Genomic DNA, 14,098 nt, shown 5'->3' with positions numbered 1-14,098 from the left:
GGAAAGTCCGCATGTTTTTTGTCCGTTTGCCATTGTCACCTCCTCTGCAGCAACATTCGCTGGAGCCTTTGGAGGGTCTGTCTTGTTTTCTTTCTGTTTATGACCCTGTGGCCCCTGGCCTCTCCTCCCCAACACAGGGCCGGGCCTTGCCTCGCCTGGGGCTGCAGCGCTGACGGCCCACCTTGTCCAGGAGCCATCATGGAGGGCTGCAGACAAACAGCAGCGCTCCAAAACAGAGCTCACCCTCAGCTCTGACCACAGGAGGTGCTGCCTCCACGCCTTGGCGCCTGGACACCACCTGCTGTGCCCACCAAGCCCCTCCCACACCCCGCTCCCCCTCGTCTCATCTGACTCTCCGCCATTGGCTCCTGGGGTGCTGGGAGCTCCACTACTTACTGTCTCCCTCCACCCCCTAGGGCCTGCTCAGCTAGGATGCCTTGACCCTACAGCCTGAAGTCTCCCCTCTGAGACCAGCCCTGCCCCATCACCTGCCTAGTCAAAGCCCCAGTCTATGCGTGTTTTGCCCTCGCCAGCCTGTCACACCCACTTCTCAGGTGGGCCTGGCAGCCACCTGGAGGCTCTGCCCTCCACCCTGACTTCTTACTTCAGCCCTGTCTCTGCTTGAGTCAGAACCTTCGCTCCAAACCCCAACTCCAGTCCTGCCTCTGACCCCAGGGTTGGCCTCCGTCCCAGACAGGCCGATGGGAGAGTGGTTGGAGCGCTGGAACGTGGTGTGATGGGAGATTGGCCCACGTGTTTATCACTGATGGTTCCCAAGCCCTGTAGAATGACAGGCCACAGAGACAAAGCAGACAAACAGCTAGTGAGAGTTCACGGACTGTTCAGAAGCAAATGGAGCCAAGGTAACTGATGAGCAGCATGGAAGTGACACCTAAGGACCTGCAGAGCTAGGTGACAGCGATAAGGGTCAAGTTCGCCCCGCAGGACTGCTATCCACTCTCGAAGCGCTTCAAGTTGGTGGAACCGCAGAAGGCCGCACATTGAAAAGAGGAGAGTGGTGGAAAGTCTTTATCCAGAGAGTGGGACCCCCAATGGGTAGCCCCTCCATGCAGCCAGGAGATCATCCTCTCCTGTCCACAGGAGGCCACAGGAAGAGTCTCTGGAGAAACTGAGCCCAAAAAGCCCAGGTTTGGAGACGAGCTGGGAGGAAGAGAGAGAAAGTCAGAGCGGGAGTGAGATCAACCCCGGGTGACCCGGGTCCTCCCTCGGTTCACTCCCCATAGTGGACACTGTCCGGGCTCCACCCAGATGCCCTGGGTCCCCTGGACTCTTTCTGGGTGCCCCTGCCGTGGCTTGCCCCTGCAGCTCACCTGGGACCACCAGCCTTGGGCTCCTGAAGCCACATCATGGATACTCACTCAGACCCCAGGGTGGCCCTCACCAGTGACTGGCTGGTGGCCATTATACCATAGCTGTCTACCCAGAAGCTTCTCTTCGAGTGATCCAAGCTGGGCTGAGTGTGGCCTGTCACTGTGTCTTGGATCTCGTGGTGCTGGAGTGGCCGCCTGCTCTCTACTGGTTTGAGAGCTATGGCTGCCAAGGCCATCACCCCTGACCCCACATGCTTATCTCTTTATAAATGTCATTTCCTCTTCTCAAGGTCCACTCTCTCTTTAAAACTTGTGTTGCAGGGGCCAGCTCCATGGCCTAGTGGTTAAGTTCAGCACGCTCTGCTTCAGCGGCCTGGGTTCGCCTCCTGGGTGTGGACTTATACCACTCATCAGTGGCCATGTGGTGGCAGTGACCCACAGACCAAATAGAGGAAAACTGACACAGATGTTAGCTCAGGGAAATTCTTCCTCAAGCCAAAAAAAAAACAAAGGAAGATGGGCAACAGATGTTAGCTCAGGGTAAATCTTCCTCAGCAAAATAAAATAAAATAAAATAAAATAAAACTTGGGTTGCTTCTGACGGCAGCTAGAAGCCCAGCATCAGGATGACCTGTGTTGGCCCCTGCTCAGCCCTGCAGTCCTGTCCCCATCATCTGCTGCTACCAGAACTCTTCTCTTTATGGCTTATCTTCTTCAGTAGACTGGCTCTCTGCTCTCTCCCTGTGTGTCCAGCTTGGCGCCACCTCCTTGCTCTCCCCATTCTGAAAAGCCTCTAGTGGCAGCCTGATCCACCTCCTGGGCCCAGCCCAGGCTCCCCAGCAAGATGGGCATATAGACAAGATGCCACCATACTTGCACAAGTAGCTTTTCTAGAAATATTTGTTGAGGGAAAGATATGTTTGGGGTTCTGCGAGAGCCATACCTTAGTTTTCCTGCTCCTCTGGGGACCTTTGACCCCAGTGCTCTCTGGTTCTGCTATGTTACCCAGATGGCACGCCTGCGCACGCCTATCCTCCACCCTGGAAGTCCACAATTCCTCTCCCTCCTCCATAATCCCTGCCCTGCCCCACCCTCACTCACAAGGGCTAGCTCCGCCCTTTAGGGGGTTTGGTTGTAAGGACTGACGGATGGGCCTGCTGGAGAAGGAGGCCCATGTCGGGAGGACCCACATCTGTTCCTCGTCGGGCACCCACTTGCTGCTCCCTGTCCACCTGGCACAGATTAAAATCTCTTCCCTTGGCTCAGCCTAGTGTCTGGCATAAGAGAAGATACAAATAATCACGTTTCCAAAGCACACTTCTAATCTTGCAGCTAACTTCTAGAAAGTCAGTGGGTGCAGTGAAAAGCTCTGGGGTCAGGCATTCAGGACCAGTTCCCCCACCTCTGTGTGGTCTCAGTTGGGTCAGTAACTTCTCTCTGCCTCTGTCACATCCTCACCCGGAAAGGGAGAGATGGCCTGCCCACGGGGTCGTTTTGATCGAAGGTAACACATACGTGCTAAGGCCCAGCATCCCCCCACTGAGGGGCCCTGGAACCCGTCAGCGACTACCATTCTTGCCATACTCCTCCTGCCATGAAGGGCTGCTACAATCCTGCAGGTGCCACCTCACTGGAATCGGCCCCCAGACAACCAGCCTTGGGGTTGGTATGCGGGGGGCTTCTCAATTTCAGACAATTGCCAGTGTCTCCATCATTGTCCTGTGTCCACTCCAAACATCAACTCTTTACTGTGGGGTGTCCTCAGGCAACTCTGGGAGCCCCTCTGGACCTCAGTTTCGTCCCCTGGAACCTTGGAGTCACAACAGTGACGAGGACTCAGAGATCCTGGACAGGGAGGCTGTTTCTGCACAGGACAGGCTGGACAGCTGTGCCAGTGTCTGTTTGTACCAGCGCTGGCGGCGTGGTGGGCTGGCCTCCAAGGATACTGGTGTTGTAACTCCACACGAAGGAAAGATGCTCAACTGGAGAAGTTTCCGGCACCCTGACAAGGCTGCTGGGAGACGGCCAGGCACTGCGGCCCCTCCGTCACTGATACGCAGCAGTGGCTGGTTCCATGAGAACCCTCTGCGCGGCATCCCGGCATCCTCTCCCAGGCCGGGACCAAAGGGCCAAAATCACTAAGAGGCCACAGGGTATAGCAGGCAACCCCACTCCACCTCTTCCCAGCTGGGAGACGTTGGGCAAGTTACTTAACCTCTCTGCACAATAAAACAAGCAATTCCTGCCTTGCGATTCCTGTTGAGAGGATTAGCAATAGTGTGTGTAATGAGCGAGCGCGGGGCCTGGCACAAAAATAGTAGTTGTTACCTCACCCAATGGGATGACATAGCTAAGAACCGAAAGCCTCCCAAACTGGCCTCACACTCACCCTGTTCCACCCAAATGGGTGTGGCCTTAATTATCTCCTTCCTCTAGCAAACCCTCCTGGAGAACCCCCCGGAACCATGGGTGAAAACCGGGGTGTGCTCACACACCCACCAGACAAGGGTCGCCGGCCCCAGGGAGCAAACAGGGATGGAGGCTGCCTGGGCCTGCCTGGCAGCCCGAGGGTGACAGGACCAGGCTGCCCAAGCGCTTGGCAGGGAAGGGGTGTCTGGGTGTCCCAGCCTGGATTACCCCTGGGGCCGGCTGGGCAGTCGGGGGAGGCGCAGGGCAACCCAGCCAGTGCTCCAGTTGGCACCGGTGTCCTGGCTTCACACACCCCAAGGAGGTGGCTCACAGGGAGGGGCCGGGATGACGGGTGAAACTGAGCAGACAGGCAGCTCACGCCCACTGCCACGCGCACGCACACGCACACACGCACACACGTGGACAGGGCAGTTTCTCAGGCCTCTGTGGTTCTCTACTTGCTCCTCTCTAGGGTATGAGGACACCTCTTCTCATGGCTACTTGTTTGTCCGTGTATGAGCTTCTTACGGGCAGAGATCTGTGTCACTCGGTGACGAGTCTCCTGTGCAGTTTAGTGCCAAGTAGAGGATGGGGGACGGAGGCCTGGGTGACCAGACAGATGGGCTGGTGACGCCTGTGTCGGGCGCCTCTCTAACACGAGCAATTTCACATAGAGACGCTCAGACTAGTGGCTGCCAACAACTCTCTCTGTACATGAGCCCACTTAATGACCTTGGAGGTCACCTCAAATGACAAGCAGAACCAATCAGCAACGTGCCCCACCTTTCATATGGAAATACTGAAGGGCATTTCTAAGGTGAGTGTTCAGGAATCTAATATTTGAATGTGGTGTGAGTGGGTTTTCTTTTCTGTCTTAATGAAAGTTTTTTACCCTGTGGGAAACTGTGTTTACGTTTCAGAAGTCATGTAACTGATTTTTCACGACAGATACAAAAATCCCTCTTCCCAAAGGTGGGAGTGTCGGGGGCACACATCTCTCTCCTTCCCTCCTCGCCCCTGGGCCATGCGCTCACAGGAGAAAAGCTGATCAGGAAACTCCTTAGGGTGTGACTTCAGCAGATCCATTAATCTCTACGAGCCTCGGTTTCCTCTTCAGTTAAAGGTACCTGCCTCATTGGGGTTTTGTGGGAACTAAATAAATTCATGTTGGTTTACACTTTCCCAGCTGAGGCACAAATTCCCTTGAGAAAATTCAGAAATGGATATTGACGGCTCATGAAGCCACAGGAGGAACACGTCCCTTCACCAAAGTGTCAAAGATTTGAAGAAACGTTGTTTCTTATTAAAACAAATATGAATTTCTTATAGAGAACAATGTTAAAAATGCAAGAATTTTAAAGATAAAAACGGACTTCAAAGAAATTTCGAATCTGGAACCCACAGCTTCAGGCTCTGCCCTGATCTCACCAGAGCTCAGTTTCTTCCCTCTTATGGGTTGAATTGTGTCCCCCGCAAAAGATATGTTCTTGTCCTACCCGCTGGTCCCTGTGAACATGACCTTATTTGGAATAGGGTCTTTGCAGATGTAGTTAAGATGAGGCCCTTGGGATGGGCCCTGATCCAGTCTGAGTGGCGTCCTTATAAGAGGAGATGCCACATGGAGACAGAGATACACAGGGAGAAGGCCATGTGACGATGGAGGCAGAGGTGGAGAGACGCAGCTGCAGGCGGAGGAACACCAAGGACTGACGACCACAGCAGGAGCTAGCAAGAGGCAAGGAAGGCTTCTCCCCAGAGTCTCCGAGGAAGCACAGCCCAGCTGACACCTCGCTCTTGGACTTCCAGCCTCCAGAATCATGAGGGTATAAACTGCTGCTGTTTACGCACCCAGTCCTGGAACTTTCTTACAGCAGGCCTAGGAAGCTGGCACACTCCCTGACTTAGAAAAGTGTGGGAAGCCCTGAGGTTGGCCAGAGGAAATGGCAGACCTGTTACCAAATCAGATATCTGCCCCATCAGCTGTGTGACCGTGCATGAGTCACCTCACCACTCTGAGCCTCAGTTTCCATCTCATCTGTGTCTGGCCCATTCCTGGCAGATGCTCCGTATGTCACTGTCAATGTTTGCTGTTACTAGCCTGCTCTTATGTGTTTGTAGCAGCAGAATCCAAATCCAGGCCACCATCTGAGGGGAGCTGGGCCTTGCTGTGGCAAGGCCAATTACGCCTGGAGGAGGGATGGCAGCTCAGGCTTGACCTCGGGTGCTTGGCAGTGAGGCCACGAAGGATGGCATGGCCTGAGAGCTCAAGGAAGGTGCTGACCAGACTCACAGGGCCCTCTGCCTGCCTCAGCCTGGGGGACTGAAGCTGGTGGAGGAGCTTCAGACCAGACCCCAGAGAAGACTCTTGTGCCCCCTGCTCAGGAGGGGGAAGTGCGATGTCCACTGGGTGCTGGGTGCCTCCTTGCTCTCAAACAATGCAACCACCCAGGGTGATCAGGAAAGGCTTCCTGGAGGAAGTGGGGCTCAGCCAAGCTTCCTTGACAGGATCTGTTTACTTGTCTGTGTTCTTCATCATCGCGGTAAACTTTCAGGGCCTCAGCCTGATTGACATCGCTCAGCACAGGGCCCAGCACAGGGCGGGTGGTCAGTAGATGTTTGTTAAGGAGAATCAGAGCTGGGGGAAGGAGAGGAGAAGGTGATCCTGTGGCTGGGACCAGGAGGAACGGCTTGATTGAAGTCTCAGAGCAGGAATGCCATAGGCATCAACAGGCACAGTGCCTGGGAATACGGGGGAGTGGCTGGGGGCTGAGGGCCTCTCCCACCCCACACTGACGGAGGCCCACAGGTGCTCTGAGACAAATGCCCCCAGCAATGCTGTGGCTGCTGGCTAGATGAGGCCTCCCCCTGCCCTGTGGAAACTTCTGGGGATGATCCAGCACATTTGGGGCTTAGGAAGGGAAGCCCGCTTGCCCAAGGAAAGGTGTATCTGAGCAGCCTGGTGCAGCTCTGCCCACATCACCTCCCTGGACCAGATAGATGGCCAGAGGGGGTACCTGGCAAGGTGGCTGGTACACGCTCCGGTGGCCCCTAGACCTGGTCCTGATCAGAGGGCAGCATCCACAGGGAGCCTGGCCAAGTATGTTCTTCTGGAAGGAAAGATTCCAGATGCCTGGTCTGGTTCTCCCTGCCCCAAGGATGTGTGCAGAGCCCCAACCCAGTGGCCTGCCCGGGCTCCCTGGGAACATCTGGGCACCACGGAAAAGGTACCGTGGTGAAGGTGGGGCTGCGGCCTTGCCCGCCTGGGCACTCCCTTCTCCAGAGGCCTGGCAAGCCCAGCACAACCCACGGTGAAACTGCTTGGGGATTTGGGGCCGGAGAGCCGTGTTGGCCCGGCAGGTTTCTGCCCTCCGCCCTACACTCTTTCCTCTTCCGCATGGAGTTAGAAGGCTCTAGAGAAAGACGAGGAAAGGGGGCTAGGAGTCCCTTCTTTTCCAGACAGTTCAGGAAACAATCCCAGCTCACTGGTTCTTTTATCCTGGAGTCCCCACACACCCGTGCTCCCCTCTAGCCAGTCCTCACCTCCACCAGCCCGGGGACAGCACTGGTATGGCTGTATTTTCTGTAGTTCTATTCCAGTGATGGGGTGGCGCCTCATGGCTCTGACTGGATGGAGCTGTGCTCTGGTCTCCTGGCATCTCTACACTCAAGTCTTCCTGAGAGAAGGTCGGAGAGTGCTGGCCTCCCCACTTCCTCATTCGTGACCATCTCTTAGGAGACTTGCAGGCAACCTTCTCATCCACTGGATACTGGTCTAACAGCTGCCATGTCAGGAGTCACCTCGGACCCGTGTTACCCATTCCGCCCGTTGACTGAGCATGTACAAGCTGGCCGGCACTGTGGACGATAATCTGCCATTGACCTTCCAGGCTGTTGGGGGCAGCTGGAAAGTAACTGACAGCACAACACAGGCATGAGTGTAGTGACTGAAGGCACTGAGGGACCACTGAGGGGAGACACCCCCAGACAGGGCAGGCAGTGCCTTCCTGGAGAACACGCATGGCTGCTGTTCAACTTCACGATGCTAACAGTTGCCATTTTTTAGCACCTATTAAGTGCCAAGAGTTTACGTCCATATCTCCAATTCTTAGGGAACCTCTATGGTGTAAATTAGCCTCCTCTTTTTAAAGATGAACACCTGAAGCCCCAAGCGAACAAGTGGTGTGCCTGGGATGGCACAGCTGATCACCCCAGGCCTCCCTGACCCCAAGCTCATCCTCATCTCCAGCACCACACTGCACCCCAACAAGGCAGCATCCTGCTGCAGCCCCACTCAGTGGCCTCAGAGTCAGTGCCACCCCGTGGGGAGGAGGGAGGAACATAAGGATCTGTAGGAATGGGACCAATGGGACCTTCCCCTTCCAAGGGCTAAAAGCATCTTCCCCAGGAGGAAGGCCCTGGAAGCCCCAATCGCCTGTCCTGGTGAGCGTGGGGCGTCAGGACAGGCAGGTCAGGAAAGTGGGGTCTTCCTACTCAAGGTCTTGGGCCCCCAAGCTTTGGGATCAGAAGTGATTTGCCGGTCAGGGTCAGCACTCAGTGCGATGAAGCCTCAGAGCCACCAGGTGGCACCCATATCCCTCCCTCGGGGCGAAATGCTGGTGACCACTTGACTCAGCAAGAAGACTGGGGCTCTCCGTCCGGGATGAAACCAGGGGGCCAGAGACGACTTCTGCCAGAGGGGCATCCTGGAGCCTTTCAGACGAGGGGGCCCAGTGAGCCCAGCGACGGGGAAAGGGCCCTCAAAGTGGAGAGAGGCCCGTGAGAAACTGGAGGCGTTGAAAGTGTGTTTGAGAGACGGTTCCCAACCTGGCTGAGCCTGAGCCCAGATTTGTGAGACAGGTCCTAGTTTTAAATGGCCCTTCCCTAGTTGTCATGGATAGCCTGTTCTTGTCATTTCACACACCCCAATATCTTTATTCAGAGAATACTCATAGGGTCGGGGGGCAGAGTAGGAGGGACAGGATCCGGGAGGGACAGGCCTTGAATGCCAGGGTACCCAAGGTGCTGTGACAAGTCTGTGTCACAGCCAGCCCAGAATCATGTCTCTCTCAGCCCTAAGAATGATGAGATATATATGTATTTTGCCTTTATAAGTCTTATTGCTAACTATTTGCCATAATAGTTTAAGGAAGAGGAGCAGATTCGCTCAGTCCAGAATAATCGACATTTTGCAAAGTCTAGGGAAGCAAGTGTTCTGGTTGCCAAGCATTTAGCTGGGATGCTATTAATGCTTAGCCATCTGATACTTCAAACATAATCCAGAGACAGTTTTAAAAACTGATAAATCCATCTATGTAAAAGTTAGAAAAAAAAGAAACTTTTACCTGGCAAAAAAAGACTATAAGCAAAGTCAAAATGATATAGTGAGGAAAGTATTTGTCATATATATGAAAGATAAAAGACTGATATGATTGATAGTTAAAGAACTCTTTCAACTTTGAGGAAAAATCCCCAAATTCTAGTAGAAAACAGGGCAAAAAACAGGAACATACAATTCACAAAAAATGAAATAAAACAGCCCTTAAACATATGAAAAAATGTTCAACTTCACTCATAATAAGAGAAATACAGATCGTAATTACTCTGAAATACCATTTTCACCCATCAGATTGGCAAAAAGTCAAAAGCTTGACAACACACTATACCGGAGAGGCTGTGGAAAAGTTTGCATTCTCATCCATCGTTGGTGGAAATCGAAATGGTAAAGCCCCTTAGGGACTTTTGACAACATTGAACAAAACTAGATATGTATTTAATTCTTGCCCCAGTAATCGCATTTCTAGCAATTTATCCTGTAGATATATTTCCAGCAACACAAAAATTCACATGCACATGGTTGTTCATTACATTATATGTAATAGCAAAATATTGAAAACTGCCTCAGTGCCCATGATCAGAGATGGGATGGATTAAACGTGGTACAGCTACAGAATGGAGTACTAGGCAGCCGTTAAAAAGAATGAGAGAGCTCTAAACGTTGTCACGGAATGATTTCCAGAATATATCGTTACGAAGAAAAAGTAAAGCGCATCCATAGTATGTTATCTTTTGTGTAAGAAAGAGAAATAACAAAATATACACAAACCTGCTTATTTTTGCCAAAAAGAAACACGAGAAGGGTAAACCAGAAAACAATGAAAACTAATTACCTACAGGGGTGGATAGGAATGGAGTGGAAAGGAGAATGATATTTCTCTGACTATACCTTTTTTGCATAGTTTTGACAAACTTTTGGAACCTTGTTAATGTGTAACATATTCAGTAAATAAAATTCAACCAGTCTGAACGGGGAGGTCACCCCTACAGCTGAATAAAGCCAAAACAAATAAACTGAACTGTATATCACATGGATAACACAACTACACAGAAAAAAGAGAAAAAAAGAACTAATCCTAGTAACTTTGGACACAGTACTTTGATTTTATACCCTCAGTCTAAACACAAAAAGAATTGCAAAAAAATTGTGTAACAATTCTGAAATAATTTTTGTGTATAATAAGACTGAGAAAATTAGTAAACACATTGATATTTTTAGGAGCCAGAATTCTCACTGTGGGACAAAGGAGATATAAGTAAGGAGTGGAGAAAGGCAAGCATATTGGTTTTCTGGGGCTGGTGGAACAAAATACCTCCAAGTGGAGGACTTACACCACAGACATTTGTTGTCCCGTGGTCCTGGAGGCTGCAAGTCCAAGATCAATGTGTCGGCAGGGCTGGCTGCTTCTGAAGGCTGTGAGAGAGAATCTGTTCCAGGCTTCTCCCCTAGCATCTGGCGGTTTGCTAGCAATCTTGGCATTCCTTGGCTTGTAGAAGAGACACCCTCATTTCTGTCTTCATCTTCACAAGGTATTCTCCCTGTGGGTGTCTGTGCCTAAATTTCCCCTTTTTATAAGGCCACCAGTCATCTTGGATTAGGGCCCACCATCATGACTTCATCTTCACTTGGTCATCTACAAAGACCTTCTTTCCAAACAATGTCACATTTACTGGGGGTTAGGACTTCAACATCATTTTAGGGGACACAGTTGAACCCATAACAGTAATAAAAAACCTTGCAGTGTTGGATTGGGAGGAGAGGTATCAGAATGAGCTCACGCTTTTAAAAGAATCCATTTCCAAGCTCAGCCTCTAAGTTACTTCAGCAGCAACGAGCACAACCAATGTCCAGATCTTGGTTTATTAATAACATTCTAAACTAAAAGGGACAGGACTCCTTCAACAAATAGGTGATTCCAGGGCTGGGAAAACAAAAGTACAAGATGAGCCTACAACTTTTTGCTATGTCTGAAAGTAAGGAAGCCATATAGGAACAGTATGGACATTTCAATAGGATGTTGGGCAAGTCCACTTGAAGAGGATGCCCCAGGCCACATCTGGGACAATTGGAGCATTAAAAAAAAATGGTGACAGCAATGGATTATAACACATTGAATGAAAAAGAATGCATGAGTCCATACTGATTCTAAAGATGAAACAAACATATGCATAAGTTGGGGGAGATGGGAAAGCTCTTCTTTACAGTAGAAAGACCACAAGTGTAGAAGGGATGAGAGTTAGAAAATAAACATTTTGCAAGCATTACTAAATAATTGATTAAAATAAGAATATTCAAACCATTGCATGAAAAGTTGTTGAGTAATCAGATTTTATAGTCTCAAAGTATCTCGTCCAAGCTTTATACTTAGTGATTCCAAAGAGAAGGATATCTTTACAGTGGAGAAATCTGGAGGGTACCACTTTCATCAAGTGATCAAAGTAAATGTCCACAACAATGGACAGTCTGACATCATGTGCCTCCTGGTGTCATGCACTCAGAAGAACACATCACTCACGTAGCATTCCTGCCAAAATTCTATTATCTCAATCAAATCTTGAGGAAACAGTCCAACAAATGCAAATTGAGGGACGTTCTCAAAACAACTTGTTTGTATGCTTCAAATGTCAGTGTCATTAAAGACAAAGAAATGCTGGGAAACTTTTCCAGATTAAAAGAATGAGATTTTTATAAGAGCTTATAAATTTACCCTAAAACTTACTTAGAAGTAAAAAAGATCCTTGAATAGGTAAGTCAACTTTAGAAAAGGAAAGCAAAGAGGGAGGATTTACCTTACCAGATGTTAAGACATACTACAAAGCCATTTTAATAAAAATAGCACAAAAACAGACCAACAGACCATTGCAACAGACGGGAGCACTGAGACCCATGTACATACGCCAACTTAGTACAAGATAATTTGGCATCACTAATCAATAGGAAAAAGATAGATTTTTCTCCTTAGGTAAATGGTATTGAGGAAACTGGTTCACTATATGGAGAAAAATAAAACTGGCTCCTTACCTAACGCCATATATTTTATTCCAAAGATACACTGGCATTTTACAAAAGAGAAACCCAAAAGGCAAGTGAGCATTTTCTGTTAAACTCATCAGAAATCAGAGAAAAGGAAACCCAGACAAGAAAATGTCAGTTTCCCATGCTAAGGGGCTGAACAAACCAAGTGTTGGGGAGGGCAGGGAGAGGGTAAAGGTGCTGCACGCTCCACCGTGGGAGTATGGACTGGTGCAGCCATCCCCGGAGCGATGTGGAAAGTCTTAATCTAGTTCTCAACCTAATTCCTAAATTAGAGTAATCCAGCTCATGACCCAGCGATTCCCCCACGGACATGGACAAGGGTGATCTTGGTGGCCTTGTTTGTGGTGACATCCTGAGGGAACGTCACGACTGATTCCAGGTCTAGATAGGTCAGACTGGATTCTCAAGGAAGCAAAGACACCAAAATCATGTTAAAGGGACTTTTAACATTTAGCCCAAAGAAGCTCCCACAGGCCAAAGATTTGAGCATTAATAAGAATAATAACTACAACTGATGAAAACAATTGAATGTGTTTATATTCATGAGTGTATAGTGACACCAAAAACAAATAGAACACAAAAAGTATTGATTCCCTTTAGACAATACTAGGAAACTGCTTCATTGTTTTGAAAGCAGATAAATAGGGGGAAAGAATCACATTTATCCTGCTGTTTGGATATTAATTGTACCTCAGAGTTAAACCAGATGATAAAGGGATATCTCTCTTTATACATATATTCCAATGAATAAATAAAGAAGGAATGATAAAAATTAAAATATCACTGTTATGGATTGAATTTTGTCCCCCCCCAAATTCACATGTTGAAACCCTAACCCCCAGTGTGACTGTATGTGGAGAGGGGGCATTTAAGGAGGTGATTAAGGTTAAATGAAGTCACAAGGGTGGGGCCCTAATCCAATGGGACTGACGTCTTTGTAAGAAAAGGAAGAGACATCAGAGATCTCTCTCCCTTGTCCTGTTCACAAAGGAAAGGCCATATGAGGACACAGCAAGAAGGTGGCCATCTGCAAAGGACAACAGCCCACCAGAAACCAACCCTGCTGGTACCTTGGTCTTGGACTTCCAGCCTCTGGAAGTGTGAGACAATAAATTCCTGTAGTTTAAGCCCCTCAGTCTGTGGCAGCCCGAGAAGACTAATACAAGCACCATTCTGCAACGCTGACTGAATTATGGATTCAGACAATGATCATCAATGGCTGACATCACAAAGGAGAGAGAATTAGACTCACATACCTCCTAATGGTCCCCCCTAGGAAGTGGTCCAGCCAAAAACAAACAAAAAGCCAAGAAAACAACCCTGAGTCTGATCAAACCTTTAGATCTAACTAGCAATTGACAGGAATACAAGAGACAGAGGAACATGTTAACCAACACCACAGGACGCGATTAGCTAAATCTAGATTGTGAGAAATTTGACAAGATCTGGTTTCTTCAACAAAAAATTGCAAGGAAATAAAATACAGGAGACACCTACAGATTAGAAGAGATTGAAGAAACACAGCAAACAGTCACAATATATGGACCTTTAACAAAACTTTAACAAAGAAAGAATTTTAAGACAACCAGGGAACTATGAGCACTGACTAGGTTTATATTAAGGACTTATTTTTAATTTTGTTTATGTGTGATAACAATATTGGGTTTATATTTTTCTAAAGAGCCCTTATATTTTAAAGATACATACTGAAATATTTACAGATGAAATAATATGTCTAGGCTTTGGTTCAAAATAATCCAGAGAGTTAAGAAGTGGGAAGAGGTACACTAAACAAGACTGCCCGTGAACTGACAATTGTTGAAGCTGGGTGATGGATATACCAAGGGCTATATTATTCTCTCCTCTTTTAAAAGCTTGAAAATTTTCATAATAAAAATATTTTTGAGTACTGAGTATTTTAAAAAGTGATAAACAAAATTAGATTTTTTGCACGATCCCACCTGGGTAAATTAAAAATACATATACA

This window comes from Equus caballus, chromosome 15, assembly GCF_041296265.1.
Source record: "Equus caballus isolate H_3958 breed thoroughbred chromosome 15, TB-T2T, whole genome shotgun sequence".
NCBI lineage: Eukaryota > Metazoa > Chordata > Mammalia > Perissodactyla > Equidae > Equus > Equus caballus.
Note: the sequence above shows the minus strand (reverse complement) of the source record.